General features: G+C 38.3%; 1 protein-coding gene across 1 annotated transcript in view; it reads right to left on the minus strand.

Annotated features, from left to right (window-relative positions):
• The window catches only part of LOC127417860 (testican-1-like), a 146457-nt gene that overhangs the window by 66472 nt on the left and 60402 nt on the right, over positions 1-19583 (minus strand). The gene's annotated exons all lie outside the window — the stretch shown is intronic.

Below are 19583 nucleotides of genomic sequence, written 5' to 3' on the forward strand. Positions count from 1 at the left end.
ATGGAGAAAATGAACCAGACTGTTGTGATATAAATCCTGACTATGTTTTACACTGATTTTACCACAGTTAAATCACGGTAATGCTCATGCAATACGTGTTTTTATACTGTGATCGAACTATTTTCAGAGCAAAATTTTCCAGGACATTTCAAGGACATTTTATGTACCACACGGTTGTAATATTTAAGCAAAAACACACGAGAGACCATACAAATTTTTTTTCAATATTTGACCATTTAATTAAATTTAATGATCAGGATGGTGTCTAATCAAATGAATTTAAAACTTTAATCAAATGAAAATATAATTACTATAATTAATTACATTTTTCCAACAAAATATTGCATTCTTTTTATCAAATGAAGTGCTTTTCTACAAAATCCTCACAGCACAATCCGAAACAACACTGGTCAAATAAAGTGTTGCACAACAGAACATCACAGATTTGAGATATTGATTTAATAATACATTTTAATAATTATTTAATTACATTAAACATGATCTTTTTTCCCATTTCACGCGACCATTTAAAATGAGTGTTTTTCATGGTAGTTTCTCAGCTTCGGCTGCACGTGATTATTAAACCCCTAAAAGCTGTGATTTCATTCAAATAAATATATAGTCTGTATGTGCTGCATGCTTCAGAGTGCTCTGCTCACTGTCATCAGTACACACACGATCATGATGAGGTGTTTTCAGCGTATGAGCGGCCGGTTTCTCACATTCATTTTGAAGCATGCAGCACATGCAGATCATATATTTATTTAATTAAATCACAGCCTTTTGCAGTTTAATAATCACACTTGGACATATCGAGATTTTAATTTGATTAATTGTGCATTCAAACATTCATTTTCAAATATGTCAAAAACTTTTATGACTGGATTCAGTGATTCCATCCGTATTTTACACATCGCAGAAATCATAGGGCCCTACATCTGGTAACGGTGGTATAAGCAGACTCTGATCGTTGAATTATTATTATTATTATTATTATTATTATTATTGTTGTTTCCCCTTTTCTCCCCACTACTTACTAGGTCCTCATGGTGGCACGGTTACTCCCCTCAATCCGGGTGGCGGAGGACAAGTCTCAGTTGCCTCCACTTCTGAGACCGTCAATCTGCGCATCTTATCATGTGACTCGTTGTGCATGACACCGCGGAGACTCACAGCATGTGGAGGCTCATGCTACTCTCCACGATCCACGCACAACTTACCACACGCCCCATTGAGAGCGAGAACCACTAATCGCGACCATGAGGAGGTTACCCCATGTGACTCTACCCTCCCTAGCAACCGGGCCAATTTGGTTGCTTAGGAGACCTGGCTGGAGTCACTCAGCACACCCTGTGTTTGAACTCACGACTCCAGGGGTGATAGTCAGCGTCAATACTCGTTGAGATACTCAGACCCCCTATCTATCATTGAATTATTGAAAATGTATTTACATACCGAGATGTATAAAGGCCACATGACCACGCGACCACCGGGGTGTGAATTCATTTTCAAAAAAATCTGATTGTCGTCGTTGTTTAAAGTTCACAACTTAAATGTTTTTGAAGTTAACACTACAGCATATATCAATACTTGTACATGTTACAAAATCCTTGTCAATGACACAATCAAACAGTTTTATCATGCTACAATATTTTCCAGGACATTTAGGTATTTTTCTAAATTTCCATGACTGGACAGCTGCATTGCAAAATTCCAGGACTTCCAGGACACGTGGGAACCTTGTTGTGTCTATCTGAAACACATCCACCTGCATTTTTATCTTAATGTTTTTGTGTTCTGTTTCTGCACTTCAGGAAACCCAGACAGCAGAGATTCTTCACACAGAACAAAAGAAACAGAGAGAATATGAGCTTTACTCTGAAACACATGAGAGAAACAATGCTGCAGCCTCCTGGCAAACCTTCTATCACACACACACACACACACGCGCGCGCGCACGCACACAACCACACACAGCTTTGAATTTGAGGAAAAGCTCAATGTAAACATTTCGTGCCAAACACAGGAAGAGGAGAAACTCTGTCTCTGCCCTGCCATCTTCTCAGGAAATAGGAGGATGAGGAGAAAAAAAAAAAAAAAACAGGTATTTTTATCGAACTGTCAGCATCATTTCAAAAGGTCTGCACCAAATTGCAAAAAAAAAAAAAAATATCCACATCAGTATTACACAATTGACATACTGTGTGTTGTGTAAGTTACTCAAAAGTACTAATAGTACACTACAAATTACATCTCTCAAATTGTAATCAGAATACTTAGTCAGAAAAGAACTCACATTACAAATTACTTTCTAAAACAATTTCCACAAAGTTTGTTTTTCTGGTTTTTTCAGCTCAACATATTCAAAATAATGTCTATATTTCCTCGTTGTTTATTAGCCGTCGCAGAAGCACACAGAGGCACACATAAGCATAATTTAATTATTTATATAATATATATAACTTAATATAATAAAGTTTAAGTATATTCATCATAAATTGTAGTAGTTTAGAAATACAGTAAGAAATAATTCACTTAATTGAAAGTCAGTGGTTGTAAACTGATTACAAAAATTTTAATTGCAAAGCCTCACAAAAAAGTAATTAGATTAAGTGACTAATTACTTTGTAATCAGATTACACCCAAATGGCATATGTTGCAAGTCAATATATTAACAGCGATTTACCTGAATAAGAACACAACTGGGTTGCATGGCATAAACTTTTGAGGGTAACTTCTAATTATAATTACTACAGACTATCCCAAACCCTAAATGAAAACAAAGGGTGTTTTTTTTTTTTTTTTTTTGTTTTAGCTCACTTCTGGAGACAATACTGAGTATGAGTGTTGTTCTTAAATAAAAGTAGTATCTGTAGAGACAGGGCATCAGAGTACACAGGTGGGTTTAAACAAGGTCAGACATCCCATCTCTCTCTCTGACCTTCACGTCAGAAAAGTTTGATGCCAACCTGCTGTTCATCTGGAACCCAGCCATGCCAACTGGCCTTCAATACAACACACACACACACACACACACACACGTTGGTGCAGCTATCATTATGAGGACTCTCCATAGACATAATGATTTTTATACTGTACAAACTATAGATTCTATCCCCTAACCCTAAATCTACCCCTAAACCTAACACACACTCTCTCTCACACACACACACACAGACACACACACACACACACACACACACACAGACACACACACACATGTTGGTGCAGCTATCATTATGAGGACTCTCCATAGACATAATGATTTTTATACTGTATGAACTATAGATTCTATCCCCTAACCCTAACCCTACCCCTAAACACACACACACACACACACACACACACACACACACACACAGACACACACACACATGTTGGTGCAGCTATCATCATGAGGACTCTCCATAGACATAATGATTTTTATACTGTATGAACTATAGATTCTATCCCCTAACCCTAACCCTACCCCTAAACACACACACACACACACACACACACACACACACACACAGACACACACACACATGTTGGTGCAGCTATCATTATGAGGACTCTCCATAGACATAATGATTTTTATACTGTATGAACTATAGATTCTATCCCCTAACCCTAACCCTACCCCTAAACACACACACACACACACACACACACACACACACACACACACACACACAGACACACACACACATGTTGGTGCAGCTATCATCATGAGGACTCTCCATAGACATAATGATTTTTATACTGTACAAACTATAGATTCTATCCCCTAACCCTAAATCTACCCCTAAACCTAACACACACTCTCTCTCACACACACACACACACACAGACACACACACACACACACACACACACACACACGTTGGTGCAGCTATCATTATGAGGACTCTCCATAGACATAATGATTTTTATACTGTACAAACTATAGATTCTATCCCCTAACCCTAACCCTAAACCTAACACACACACACAAACAGACACACACACAGACACACACACACACACACATGTTGGTGCAGCTATCATTATGAGGACTCTCCATAGACATAATGATTTTTATACTGTACAAACTATAGATTCTATCCCCTAACCCTAACCCTAAACCTAACACACACACACAAACAGACACACACACAGACACACACACACACACATGTTGGTGCAGCTATCATTATGAGGACTCTCCATAGACATAATGATTTTTATACTGTATGAACTATAGATTCTATCCCCTAACCCTACCCCTAAACCTAACACACACTCTCTCTCTCACACACACACACACACACACACACACACACGTTTCAAACCGTTTGACTTTCTTCAGTGGAACACAAAAGGAAATATTCTTAAGAATGTTCACACTGCCCTTTTCAATATAAAAAGACAAAAACATATCGTAAAAGTAGTCCATATGACCCACGTGCTATATTCCAAGTCTTCTGAACCCATACAAAAGATCTTTATTCAATGATAATCTTCCAGTTTGTCTTAGTTGTCAAAATCTCATTTGTGCAATGATGTTTGACAGCAGTGATGTCAAACCTGTAGCAACATTTTCTTGAGGCGCTTTGAGTGTGCAAAGTGCAAATGAGATTCCATTCACTTTCATGGTAAAAAAATAAAAATACAATATAAGTTAATGGTGACTGAGACTAACATTCTGCCTAACATCTCCTTTTGTGTTCCACAGAAGAAAGAAATGATGGTGAGTAAATGATGAAATAATTTTAATTTTTGATGAACTATCCAAGACTGTGCATTACAGCTTTTGATTTTGGGGTGAATTATGACCTGGACGTGCTCTTCACAGGCATACTGAGATTCACCAGAGCAGCTCAGAAACCAAAGCAACAAGTAAAAGTAGCATCTACAGTACAGATGTGCAAGAATAAATCAAATGGAATAAATGTAATACAACAGTACAAAGGAAAAGACTGTTGAACTAGTGAGGTAAGCAGATGTATATTGTAAGTACATTTACAGGTACACATGTACAGAATGGTGATGCATCTTCTTTCCTAGTGTAAGGTGCATTCTTTCATTTTGTTCTGTCTGGGGTTTTTTTATTCCAGAAGATAACAGGTGATTCATATTCACAGACGGACCCCAAACACTTTCACTGCAGGGTACAAACGTGTGTGTCGAGAGGGAATGAAATAGGAAACTTTGATAGATCCAAGCTGACAAATGTGAGATGAGAGAGAGAGAGAGAGAGAGAGAGAGAGGATATTTACCTCTTCACACTTTTCAATTCCAGACCCGAATGAACAAATTCAGCTCCTGTTTAACCAAGCAGTCAATTCTAAACAGTGCACAGATTTATACACTCACAAACTCTGCTTATGTTTAGAAAGAGATACTAGCATACTGCACAGACTGTATGATGCATCTTAGTTTTGCTTCAAATGTATGCGAAACAGTATGCAGTAATTCAAACGGTAGTGTGCTACATTCCTCTCACATGACCTCATCACATTGCACGTTTAATTTAACGACTAGCGTCCAGTTATCATAAAAAAAACTTTGTTTTTAACTTTTATGTTGATTAATCAGATTTGAAATGGAATACTATAGTGGACTTCTTACTGCATATTGTGCACTACACACTAAATACTGCCTGCTATTTAGTAAAAACAGTATATAACAATACATGTGTCAATCATTGCTGTCACATGACCTTGTTACATTGCATGTTGAACTGTGCCTGATGTTGTTTTTAAATACTGTGAAACAGTACACAATATGCAACGATATACATTAAAAACACTGGTATGCTACATAGCAGTATGGTAGTATGCTTCAAGTAGTAGTATGCAACCTGCCTATTTCTGTTAGTGCCATCTCGCAACTGCGACTGTATTTCTAATAATTGCGAATTTATTTATTGTAATTACGAGAAAAGCTCACAATTGTGAGAAGTAGTCACAATTAAGATGAATAAACTCTCAATTACAAGAAATACAGCCACAAATGTGAGAAATATTATTATTATTTTTTTTCTCCCCAATTCCCAATGTGCTCTAGGTCCTCGTGGTGTCATAGTGACTCGCCTCAATCCGGGTGGTGGAGGATGAATCTCAGATGCCTCCGCGTCTGAGACCATCAATCCGCGCATCTTATCACCTGGAGACCTAGTGCGTGTGGAGGCTTCACACTATTCTGTGCGGCATCCACACACACAACTCACCACGCGCCCCACCGAGAGCGAGAACCACATTATAGCCACCACGGGGAGGTTACCCCATGTGACTCTACCCTCCCTAGCAACTGGGCCAATTTGGTTGCTTAGGAGACCTGGCTGGAGTCAATCAGCACGCCCTGGATTTGAACTCGCGACTCCAGGTGTGGTAATCAATGTCTGTGTCTCGCTGTGGTACCCAGGCCCCCACTAATTGCAAGATGATATTAAATTCTCTGTAACAATTCAACATGTGCTGAACTATTATTTGAATTATTTCGCAATTATGAGAAATGAAGTCTCTCAAGATATAAAGTCACTATTGCGTGATATAATTTGATCATCGCCTTTTTTTTAATCCATGGCGGGATTAAGGCACCATGACATAATGAGTCAAGAAGGAGATTTACAAATTATGGCTGATGTTACTTACAGCAATACACTGAAAATGAAATTAATGTTGAGTGCAACGTGCATTGAAGGAAACAGTATTCTATGTAGTGTGTTCTCTTGTATACTGCACACTTTGGTAAATGTAGTATACTAATTATTCAATAAATAACATTCTCATACTGTACAGAATATACAACTGAAGCAGTATGATTAGTATGAGGTTTCTCAAGTCCTTAAACACACATTTCACTTTGGATTCGTCAGTGTTTGAGATCTTGTCTATTCTGTTCTCTGAAATATTGTCCACACTCATCTGCATCTGCTGTTCTTTACTGCAGGAGTGAGTGAATGATGAGCAATTCATTTCAGTGAGAAATAAAACCCATCCGCACTCGTTTATTTGAGAGGTGATTCCTCCTCCATCATACGTCTCTCGTCGCATCGCTATGGAAACCCGCCGCCCCTCAGGGCCGCAGGAGAATGCACGTTTTATCATTTTTATGTATTGAATTACAAGCGAGAGAGAGAGAGATTGACTGTCATGAACAGGCGTGATTTGATAGTCAGTAAATTAATCCTACATACGTAGCTGTATATATATATTCCCTTACAGCTGTGTTGGAAAAGGAAATGGATCATGTGTTATAAACTATAATAAAGAACTATATTACTTTCACTTATAAGACTGTAAGTATCAGTGCTGTGGTATTTTCTAGAGGTCATATACTCTACTTTTTTCATCTTTTTCTGTTTCCCTGAAGTAATAAATGTTAGTCTTTTTTTCAAAATCAAATTTAAACCTGGAAATACACTGAAAGTAATATTTTCTCAATAAAATAAGACATAAAAACCTTTATGATGTAAGATAAATCAGAAATATTAATGATTATGCACTATTTCTGTTAGAGGTAGACTGATATATTGGTTTTGATGCCAGTAGTTGCTTTTTGGAGGCATTGGTCACTGGCAAAAAATCTATGCCGATAGTTGGCTCAAAAATCCCACGTTATGCACCAAATCGTGCATTTTTCTGGTTATTATTGGATTTTTGGTTTGAACAATAACCTGCATCTGGGATTTTACACATTTTGGACTATTATAGACTAAATGTTTGTGCCCGTCACAGTAAGGAAAGAATAAGAATACATTTTGACATTCTGTAAATTGATTTTTAAAAAATATTACCCAAATAATCGGTTATCAGCCTTTTCCACCACCTTATTATCGGTATCGGCAAAATCCACTACCGGCCAAATTCTAATTTCTATACAGTGATATAACATAATATAATCAAATTTGATTCCCACAGAAAATATTTTCAACTCGTTCCTCATTTATATACAGTATAAACACAGTGCATTCAGAATGTATTCAGACCCTTAACTCAGTATGTAGTTAAGGCACCTTTGGCAGCGATTACAGCCTCAAGTCTTTTTGGGTATGATGCGAAAGCTTTGCACACCTGGATTTGGGGATTTTCTGCCATTCTTCTCTGCAGATCCTCTCAAGCTCTGTCAGGTTGGATGGGGACCGTCAGTGAACAGCCATTTTCAGGTCTCTCCAGAGATGTTTGATTGGGTTCAAGTCTGGTCTCTGGCTGGACTCAAGGACATTCACAGAGTTGTCCCATAGCCACTCTTGTGTTGTCCTTACTGTGTGCTTATGGTCACTGTCCTGCTGGAAGGTGAACCTTCAGCCCAGTCTGAGGTCCTGAGCGCTCTGGACCAGGTTTCATTAAGGATATCTCTGTATTTTGCTGCATTCAGCTTTCCTTCATCCCTGACCAGTCCCCCAGTCCCTGCTGCTGAAAACACTCCCACAGCATGATGCTACCACCACCATGCTTCACCCTTGGGATGGTATTGCGCAGGTGATGAGCGGTGCCTGGTTTCCTCCAGACATAATGCTTGGATTGAAGGCTAAACAGTTCAATCTTCATTTTATCAGACCTGAGAATCTAGTTTCTCACAGTCTGAGAGTCCTTTAGGTGCTTTTTTATGTGTCTTGCACTGAGGAGGGGCTTCTGTCTGGCCACTCTGCCATTAAGCCCAGATCGGTGGGGTGTAGCAGTGATGTTTGTCCTTCTGCAAGTTTCTCCCATCTCCACACATGATCTCTGGAGCTTTACCAGAGTGACCATCGGGTTCTTGGTCACCTCTCTTACCAAGGCCCTTCTCCCCTTAATGCTCAGTTGGGCCGGGCAGCCAGCTCTAGGAAGAGTCCTGGTTGTTCCAAACTTCTTCCATTTAAGAATTATGGAGGCCACTGTGCATTTGGGAACCTTCAATGCAGCCAACATTTTTTTGTAGCCTTCCCCAGATCTGTGCCTCGACACAATCCTGTCTCTGAGGCAGTTCCTTTGAACTCGTGGCATGGTTTTTGCTCTGATATGCATTTTCAGCTGTGAGACCTTATACAGACAGGTGTGTGCCTTTCCAAATCATGTCCAATCAATTGAATTTGCCACAGGTGGACTCAAATCAAAGTGTAGAAACATCTCAAAGATGATCCAGCGAAATGGGATGCACCTGAGCTAAATTTCAAGTGTCATAGCAAAGGGTCTGAATACTTATGTCAATGTGATATTTCAGTTTTTTCTTTTTATTAAATTTTAAAAATGATCAAAAGTCTGGTGTTTGCTTTGTTATTATGAGGTATGGGGTGTAGATTGATATGAAAAAATAATAATAATTTAAAGTATTTTAGCATAATGCTGCAACATAACAAAATGTAAACAAAAATGAAGGGGTCTGAATGCTTTCTGAATGCACTGTATACACTGCCTGGCCAAAAAAAAAAAAAAAAGTCGCCGTTTGGATTTAAATAAGCAGATACTTAAGAGCCTATGATTGGATCATTATTGCAGTGATTAATTTGTTTCAGCTGGCAACAATTCTTTTAACCCTAACTGATGCAGTGTTCAGCTTCTCATTTCTTAAACAACCATGTCAGAAGACGTATCCCGTGGTCGTGGAAAATATGTTAATGTGTTTCAAAATGGGCAAATTATCGGCCTGCATCAACTACGGAAATTGCTGAAATCACTGGAATTGGGTTAAGAGCTGTCCAACACATTGTTAAAACCTGGAAGGATAGTGGTGAACCGTCAGCCTCACGGAAGAAATGTGGTCGGAAAAAAATCTTGAATGATCGTGATCGGAGATCATTAAAATGCTTGGTGAAGTCACATTGTAAAAAAATCGACAGTAGAACTAATGGCTATGTTTAATAATGAAAGTAAGAGCATTTCCACACACATAATTTGACAAGAACTTACAGGATTGGGACTAAACAGCTGTGTGGCCACAAGAAAGCCACTTGTTAGTGAGGCTAATCGAAAAAAAAATGACTTCAATTTGCTAGGGAGCATAAAGATTGGACTGTGGAGCAACGGAAAAAGGTCACGTGGTCTGATGAGTCCAGATTTACCCTATACCAAAGTGAAGGGCGCGCCAGGGTAAGAAGGGAAGCGCATTAAGCAATGCACCCATCATGCATAGTGCCCACTGTACAAGCCTCTGGAGGCAGTGTTATGATCTGGGGATGCTTCAATTGGTCAGGTCTAACTCAGCAACGTTATGCGGCAATAAAATGAAGTCAGCTGACAACCTGAATGTACTGAATGACCAGGTTATCCCATCAATGGATTTTTTCTTCCCTGACGGCACGGGCATATTCCAGGACAACAATGCCAAGATTAATCAGGAGTAGTTTAGGGAGCATGAGAAATCATTTTCACACATGAATTGGCCACCACCAAGACCTGACCTTAACCCCATTGAAAGTCTTTGGGATGTGCTGGAGAAGACTTTACGGAGTGGTTCAACTTTTCCGTCATCAACACAAGATCTCGGCCAAAAATGTATGCAACTCTGGACGGAAATAAATGTTGTGACGTTGCATAAGGTTGTCGAAATAATGCCACGACGAATGTGCGCTGTAATCAAAGCTAAAGGCAGTCCAATGAAATATTAGAGTATGCAACTTTTTTTTGGACAGGCAGTGTATAAACACATCACTTACAATGGAAGTGGATAGGGTCAGTCCATAAACATTAAAACACACTGTTTCAAAAGTATAGCCACAAGATGAATATTGTTTACATGTTAACATGTTTTCAGTGTGATAAAATTGCTTACAGGGTTTACAGCATTACATCGTCATGGCAACAGAGCTGTTATTTGGCTATAATATTACACAAATATGTAAGTTAGTAAAAGACTTTGGTAACACTTTATTTTACAGTGTACTTGTTATACATATTACATGTAATGACTTTAGTAATAACAGTAAATTATGCATAATTACAAGCAACTAGTGGATGACCGATATAGTGCCGAGACAAATAAATCGATCAATATTCGAAGTTTTTTAATTATCGGCCTATACATTTTTCCGGCTGGCCGATTTGTTTCTTGAGGGAGCTGTAAATCGCCTGCGTGCATGTGAAGCAACTGAGACATATAAACGACCAGTCACAGTTCATTTTGTTGTTACGTGCCATCACGTTACTACAATAAGAGACCGGTGTGCAACACAGTGTCACTTAAACGGTCCACATATCAGAGCCGCGACAGACGCGTTTAAGCTTATAATGTTAAAGTGCTCGCCTGTTTCATTCTCCCTCTCTCTCCGCAACAGTTCTCTTTAACTTTTAACTGTCTTGTCTAATGATAAAAAGGTAAATATCAAAAAAACTAATATCATATACCATCTGCAATATGCACATATCTCGTTTAAACAGATGTAATAAACCAACCTCACAAAACTTGAGCAGATCCAGCATCCTGTTGAACGCTCATTTATTTACCTCTAAAGCATGTATTCTATCAGCCTCTCCTCAGTAGTTCCCTGTCAGTTTTAACTGTCTTGTCTAATGATAAAAAGGCAAATATCAATAAAACTAATATCATATACCATCTGCAAATATGCACATATCTCGTTTAAACAGATGTAATAAACCAACCTCACAAAACTTGAGCATCCTGTGGAGCGCTCATTTATTTACCTCTAAAGCACATATTCTATCAGCCTCTCCTCAGTAGTTCCCTGTCAATTTTAACATTCTTTTCTAATGATAAAAGGCAAATATCAATAAAACTTCTATTATAATCCATCTGCAAATATGCAGATATCTCGTTTAAACAGATATAATTTACGAACCTCACGAAAACCAGTGCTTTCTTCCTGTCGAGCGCTCATCTAATATCTTCCTCTGAAGCGCGTATTCCATCAGCCAGAATCAAAACTTCAAGATCAAAAGTTCCTGATTCACAAATCATGATGGTCAGTCCGTGACAATCCAAGTAGGCGATCCAGGCTGTTTAAACTGTCAGGAGATTGAGGTTCGAGCTGGATCTGCATGAGCGTGCGAGTGCAACTTAAAAGTAAAAGCGCTTCACGTGTGCTATAAATGTGCCACAAAATGTGACTGCAAATGCGCACATGCCATCCATGGTTGCTGGACTACTGTGTGTCCTTCTTCCTAGTATATTAACAATTTCTTCATGTGCAAATAAATTACCAAAATTTGATGGCTAAACAGAAATCAGAAGAAACTGCTATCTACCACTTAAAATATAATATTGTTTAGAGTTGTTTAGTGTGAAATTGAGTAAATATAGTGCTAAATAAGAGTTTATTCATTATTTAGCAATTTTAAATTTATGTTCTTTACTATATTAAATTGTGTGATATATCGGCATTGTATCAGCCTATCGGTCACCCTGCTCTCTGGATATCGGCATTGGCCATTAAAAAACCCATATCAGTCGATCACTACTAGCAACTAACCCTAAACCAAACCCTAACCCTATAGTAAGTACGTTGTTAATTAATATTACTCAGTACTTAAATGTATAATTACACTGTAACAAGGACATTGTCAAATAAAGTGTAACCAAGCTTTTTCACATGAAATCATGTTAACACAAATAATGTTTATGACACTTATATTGTAAGTGCATTACTGTAACCTTACTGTTTTTTTTTTGTTTTTTTTTAATAAACGAGGGACGAGTTGAAATAATGTTTTGTTGTAATCAATGTTATGCCACAAATGCTACTGACTGAACTTGTATTGAACGCAGAATATTGCTTTAAGAGCAAGAACAATTCTGACTCATTAAACACAGCTCTCTTTCTACAGTAGGAATGCATTTCTGAATCTACTCACAAAATCTGCATGGGCAACAAACTTGAGCATTTTCAGTAAGTAAGTGTTTGCTTTAAACATGTAAAGGTCATCTACAGTAAACTGAGTCATAAACTGATTCTCTGTGTGTCAACTTCAGTTCCATTTGCACTGTATCGGGTTTGACCTGTGAACTTCAGTTTCGTTGCGATGGCAGACCTCATCTCTATGTGACCTCAAATGCTTTCATACACATCACAAATCGACCCTTAACCCTCTGTGTGCCATGCATCTCTGTGAGGGTGAGAGAGAGTGGGCGGCTCTTCTGCTCTATCGATCAATAACTCTATAACACACAGGCTGTTTCAGAATGGATTGCTAGCTTACTACTTACTGAAAACTGCACAGTATGCACTGTATACTGCCTACTGCTCTTGTTTTAAAATGTACAGTAAGTGAAAAAGTAGGCAGAAACAGAAAACTGGCTAAATTCGTAATGGCATACTATCAAACTACTCTTATTATTTCTATAGTTCATAGATACGACAGTAAAGCAAGAGTAGTGAAATGAGTCACTATTTCATGATTAACATTTTAAACAGTATGCTATAATGTTGTCACATGACCTCATCACAATACGTTTAATAAAAAAAATAAATATCACAGCTCTAATTATGTCCGGTTCATTTGTTACATTAGTAATAGAAGATTGTGGGATACAGTATTCAGTGCAGCATGCTAGGTTGTATACGGCATATTTTGTCCATGCAAGTGAGTATTGCAAGCACACAGAAACTTTTGCATACTCAGCACAGTATACACACTAAACACTGCAGGATTAGTAAGAGCAACGTACTAGTAGGGCTGTTTTGGTGTGCGCAAATTACAAAATGTACATTTATGCATTTGGTAGACACTTTAATCCAAATGCAATTTAGTGTATACATGTTATCATTATTGTGTGTTCCCTTTGAATCGAACCCATGATCTTGCCGTTGCTTGCACTGTGCTCTACCAGTTGAGCTACAGGTACCCAAATTTGAAAAGAAAAAGTATTAGCATATTTAAATCTTATCTTAAAACATATCATTTGAGGCAAGCTTTTACTAATTAATCTTAATTTTAATATGCATGTTTATATTTTGTTTGTCTATCATTTTTATTCTAATATTTTGTACTTTGTTTCTATGTAAAGCGCCTTGAGAAGCTACCTTTGAAGACGCTTCATAAAAATAAAGTTTATTATTATTATCATTATTAAAATTATTTTAAAAAATGGCTGGAATTTGCAGGAAATTAAAGTCCTGACCAAGCCAGTTAGTACCATGGTGGACATCGTCAACCTCAACAGCTTTTCATTGAAAAGTTGTTCAATAAATAGTTCAGATGTACGTTGTCTGAGAGTTTTTCATGCACGTGTTGACTTTGCCCAGCTTTAGAGAAGACCTCATTGGGGTTATGATGTTTCCTACACATTTATAAGCAGTGTTAATCTTGTCAACAGAATTACTGACAAAATTTACAAGATGTTTTTTTTTTTTATTCCATTAACGAAGATTCCAAAACTGTTGACAAAAATATGATGAGAAATCAATAACGTTGAAAGATATTACCAATGCAATAACAATGTTTTAGAAGAAGAAAAACCTTCTTGAATAAAACCATGTACAGGTGCATCTCAATAAATTAGAATGTCGTGGAAAAGTTCATTTATTTCAGTAATTCAACTCAAATTGTGAAACTCGTGTATTAAATAAATTCAATGCACACAGACTGAAGTAGTTTAAGTCTTTGGTTCTTTTAATTGTGATGATTTTGGCTCACATTTAACAAAAACCCACCAATTCACTATCTCAAAAAATTAGAATATGGTGACATGCCAATCAGCTAATCAACTCAAAACACCTGCAAAGGTTTCCTGAGCCTTCAAAATGGTCTCTCAGTTTGGTTCACTAGGCTACACAATCATGGGGAAGACTGCTGATCTGACAGTTGTCCAGAAGACAATCATTGACACCCTTCACAAGGAGGGTAAGCCACAAACATTCATTGCCAAAGAAGCTGGCTGTTCACAGAGTGCTGTATCCAAGCATGTTAACAGAAAGTTGAGTGGAAGGAAAAAGTGTGGAAGAAAAAGATGCACAACCAACCGAGAGAACCGCAGCCTTATGAGAATTGTCAAGCAAAATCGATTCAAGAATTTGGGTGAACTTCACAAGGAATGGACTGAGGCTGGGGTCAAGGCATCAAGAGCCACCACACACAGACGTGTCAAGGAATTTGGCTACAGTTGTCGTATTCCACTCCTGAAACACAGACAACGTCAGAGGCGTCTTACCTGGGCTAAGGAGAAGAAGAACTGGACTGTTGCCCAGTGGTCCAAAGTCCTCTTTTCAGATGAGAGCAAGTTTTGTATTTCATTTGGAAACCAAGGTCCTAGAGTCTGGAGGAAGGGTGGAGAAGCTCATAGCCCAAGTTGCTTGAAGTCCAGTGTTAAGTTTCCACAGTCAGTGATGATTTGGGGTGCGATGTCATCTGCTGGTGTTGGTCCATTGTGTTTTTTGAAAACCAAAGTCACTGCACCCGTTTACCAAGAAATTTTGGAGCACTTCATGCTTCCTTCTGCTGACCAGCTTTTTAAAGATGCTGATTTCATTTTCCAGCAGGATTTGGCACCTGCCCACACTGCCAAAAGCACCAAAAGTTGGTTAAATGACCATGGTGTTGGTGTGCTTGACTGGCCAGCAAACTCACCAGACCTGAACCCCATAGAGAATCTATGGGGTATTGTCAAGAGGAAATGAGAAACATGAGACCAAAAAATGCAGATGAGCTGAAGGTCACTGTCAAAGAAACCTGGGCTTCCATACCACCTCAGCAGTGCCACAAACTGATCACCTCCATGCCACGCCGAATTGAGGCAGTAATTAAAGCAAAAGGAGCCCCTACCAAGTATTGAGTACATATACAGTAAATGAACATACTTTCCAGAAGGCCAACAATTCACTAAAAATGTTTTTTTTATTGGTCTTATGATGTATTCTAATTTTTTGAGATAGTGAATTGGTGGGTTTTTGTTAAATGTGAGCCAAAATCATCACAATTAAAAGAACCAAAGACTTAAACTACTTCAGTCTGTGTGCATTGAATTTATTTAATACACGAGTTTCACAATTTGAGTTGAATTACTGAAATAAATGAACTTTTCCACGACATTCTAATTTATTGAGATGCACCTGTATATTCAAATGATCCAGTCATAGTATTTTTGGGATTTCCTCATTTGAGCTGCGTAAGCTAAAAGAGCGGAACATTGGTAAAGGTTTATCACCTTACTCAAACGCATCCTGTGTACGGTGTGTTAAATTAATCAGCTAGGCCTATATTAACAGCATAAACATAATATTACAACTTACATATGCACAGACAATGAGCCCGTTTCCATGCACAGCAATACACCGATAACTACCAAAAATCAGTTTATTAAAAAAAAAAAAAAAAAAAAAAATCACATAATGGAGGAAACCCGTGTATACATAACACTTGAAATCATCGGGATTTTGACGTCAAAACTGCACAATACCTGCGCACATTGGACAAAGGTGTTTACATGCAACACGAAATCAGTGTGATGGCAAAAATCTAGCAGTTTGTGGACTGGTTCATTCTCGTTTTTGTGCCACTAGCGCCACCAAACGGAATTGCAAAAATACTCTTTGTTTTCAAATCAGCTTTCTTTTTTTCTTTTTACTTTTTTTTTTTACTTTTTCTCCCAGTTTGGAATGCCCAATTCCCAATGCGCTCTAAGTCCTCGTGGTTGCGTAGTGATTCACCTCAATCCGGGTGGCGGAGGACAAATCCCAGCTGCCTCCGCGTCTGAGATCGTCGACCCGCGCATCTCATGTGGCTTGTTGAGCGCATCGCCACGGAGACATAGCACATGTGGAGGCTTCACGCCATCCACCGCGGCATCCGCGCTCACCACCTGCCCCACCGAGAACGGACCACATTATAGCGACCACGAGGAGGTTACCCCATGTGTCTCTACCCTCCCTAGCAACCGGGCCAATTTGGTTGCTTAGGAGACCTGGATTGAGTCACTCAGCACACCCTGGGATTCGAACTAGCGAACTCCAGGGGTGGTAGCCAGCGTCTTTACTCGCTGAGCTACCCAGGCCCCCTCAAATCAGCTTTCTGAAAACGCCGTCTGTCTGCAGTTGGCCAAACAAAGAGATAGTCCTGCCCCAACTCACACCACTGGTTGAGTCAATGTTATTATATATGTGTTATAAACAGTGCTTACAGTTTTCTAGAAAATTAACCTGCTGAATGACTTGTTAGGATTCCTCCGGTAGGAGGAATTCTTCTTCTTATTATTATTCCTGTAGCTCTAAATTGCCCAATAACTCAAGATCTCCTTGGTAAAAAGTTTTGAAATTTGGCACATTGATACTACAGGCCACGAGTAACTAACACACCAAAAATGGCCCACGTGAGACTATAGCTGGCGCTACAGGCCACCCCCCAATTTGTCCATTTTCAAAGTGATGCCATTTCCACCCCACAAGTCCAAAATTTCTGAAACCTGGTATATATGCCTCATTTCTCATGAGGAACAAAAAAGCCTCTAGAACCCATAAAGTCCACCATGATGGATTTTCCAGTACAATACAAATGTGTCCAAAACTACAAAAATCTCCTCCTCCTGAACCATAGCTCCAATTGACTTGAAACTCGGTATGTATGTGTAGGATACATGTCTTTCAATTTGATATTTAGCAAAAATGAATACAATACAAAATGTCTGAAAGGTGCACATTTATGTAAATGTCCACAATATGTCCCAAAGAAATCTAATGCCATTTTGACTAATGTTTTTTCCAACCTAACAGGCTTCAAGATGACATCACTCTGAAGTACTGTGCAAGATTTCACCTTGATATGTCAAAAGATGACAGAATTACAGTTTACTATTATTTATCGCTAACGCTAAAATAATGCTTTACAAATCCGCTAGTCATAAAACCGATACTTTGATTCAATCACCAGTTCATATGAAGACTCTTGCAATGTTTAATAACAAATTAATGAAATGTTGTGTACATGTGTGAAGTACATGTCTCTACCATGTCAATTTTAATAATTAAATAATTTGCAGTTTTGAGGAGGAATCCGCATTGCTGCTTGCAGCTTTAATTTATAGTTGTCTGCATATTAAACTGGGATAGGACAAAGTATTTTACCACAGAAAAAAAGTTACATACTCCAGCTTTAAGCCAGCCACTTATGACCTTACTCCGATAAATGAAAGCTGTACGAGGCGTTTACATGACCACACACGTTGTTGGCTTTTTAAGCATAATCTGTGTAAGAATGTGCATGTAAACATGTTGTTAATAGGCCGTTGTTGAACAATGCGCCATGTAACGCAAAATCCCAATGTCTCTAAAAACCTTAATTAAAACAAATTAATACATCTGTAAAAGAAGAATTCACAACACACTAAGTAGCTAATACTTCACTATCCTCAATATATGCAGTTATTACAGGAATATATCAATATATCTTACAGTATATAAGTTACATTGACGTGCACTTCACCACTGCGGTGAGGCAGTTGTCACGATGATCCTTGTAGACCTACATGCTAGTATGCTATACTGAATATAGTCATACACATACCTACCTCATTACAGTAACTTGCACACCCTCCCCTACTGTGTGAATGTGATTCATTGAGTTTTACTGGTGATTTAAAATTTTACAAATGTGTGATTTAGGTAAATACTGCATTCCTGTAATCAAATCACCTCACATCACTGAAGAAGCTTTCTGACTTTATTTTAAATACAGTAATTAGTGCAGGAGACTGAATGAGACCAAAGTAGACAACTCTGGATGCTCTGGATTCAGCATTCACACCTGTTATTACCCAATCAGGGCGAGACTGTGCTATCAAATGGCCAATCAGTTCACACCTGAATCTAAAATGTCAACTTATAAACAAATAATCATTTCGACGAATGAGACCTGCGATTTTACCGCACACGGTCATGATCTGCGTTATTAACATGCTGTGATGCCATTTGCACAGAAAGAATGGAAATCTACGACCTTGAGTGAGCCACACACACACTGTCAGTACCCTCTCCATTAGGGCACCTGCATACTTAGAAGCCATCTGTGCCATCTGCAGACTTTGGCATCACCGTAGCAATAATATGCCAATCAACTTATTTAAATACACACCAAGTAGAGAGAGAAAGACGTTAAAACTGGAGCTCAGTGAATGAAAGATAATCGGAGATAATCGGGCTCATATCTAAAATTACTCCATCACAATACCTGCTCACTCTATGCCTCATATCAATATATTAATATGACATATATTAACGTTTCTGAAATTTAAGATGAATGCTTGAACATGCAGATCTTTTCTTTAACAGTGCATATGAACTGCTCTAATAGTGCTTAAAAAAACTGGCCCATGAGCCCAGAGTGTGCACAGATCAGTGAATCACTGGTTTATTCAGAAGTGCACACAAACCATGTTTATTTGGCTTTAATCGCAGTCATTTGCAGTTTTATAATCACAAATGACCATATCGCCATTTTGATGTTATTTTGACTGATTTTGCAGCCCTGAAGGATTGTTAAATTAGTCTAGCCAAATAATTAGCCAATGGAAAGCACATTAAAATCATCGAGATATTCGAAACTACGTTGCCTAATTTTATGTCGTCAGCAAAAACATGAATGAGAGTTTAATACAAGGTTTAACATAGACATATCGAATTTTATATGTATTTTTGAATCTGTGATGGGATTAGCTTTTTAAAAGAATTTTTGTGATATGGAGTGAATCACAGAAGG

The sequence above is a fragment of the Myxocyprinus asiaticus genome, chromosome 27 (genome assembly GCF_019703515.2).
Source record: "Myxocyprinus asiaticus isolate MX2 ecotype Aquarium Trade chromosome 27, UBuf_Myxa_2, whole genome shotgun sequence".
NCBI lineage: Eukaryota > Metazoa > Chordata > Actinopteri > Cypriniformes > Catostomidae > Myxocyprinus > Myxocyprinus asiaticus.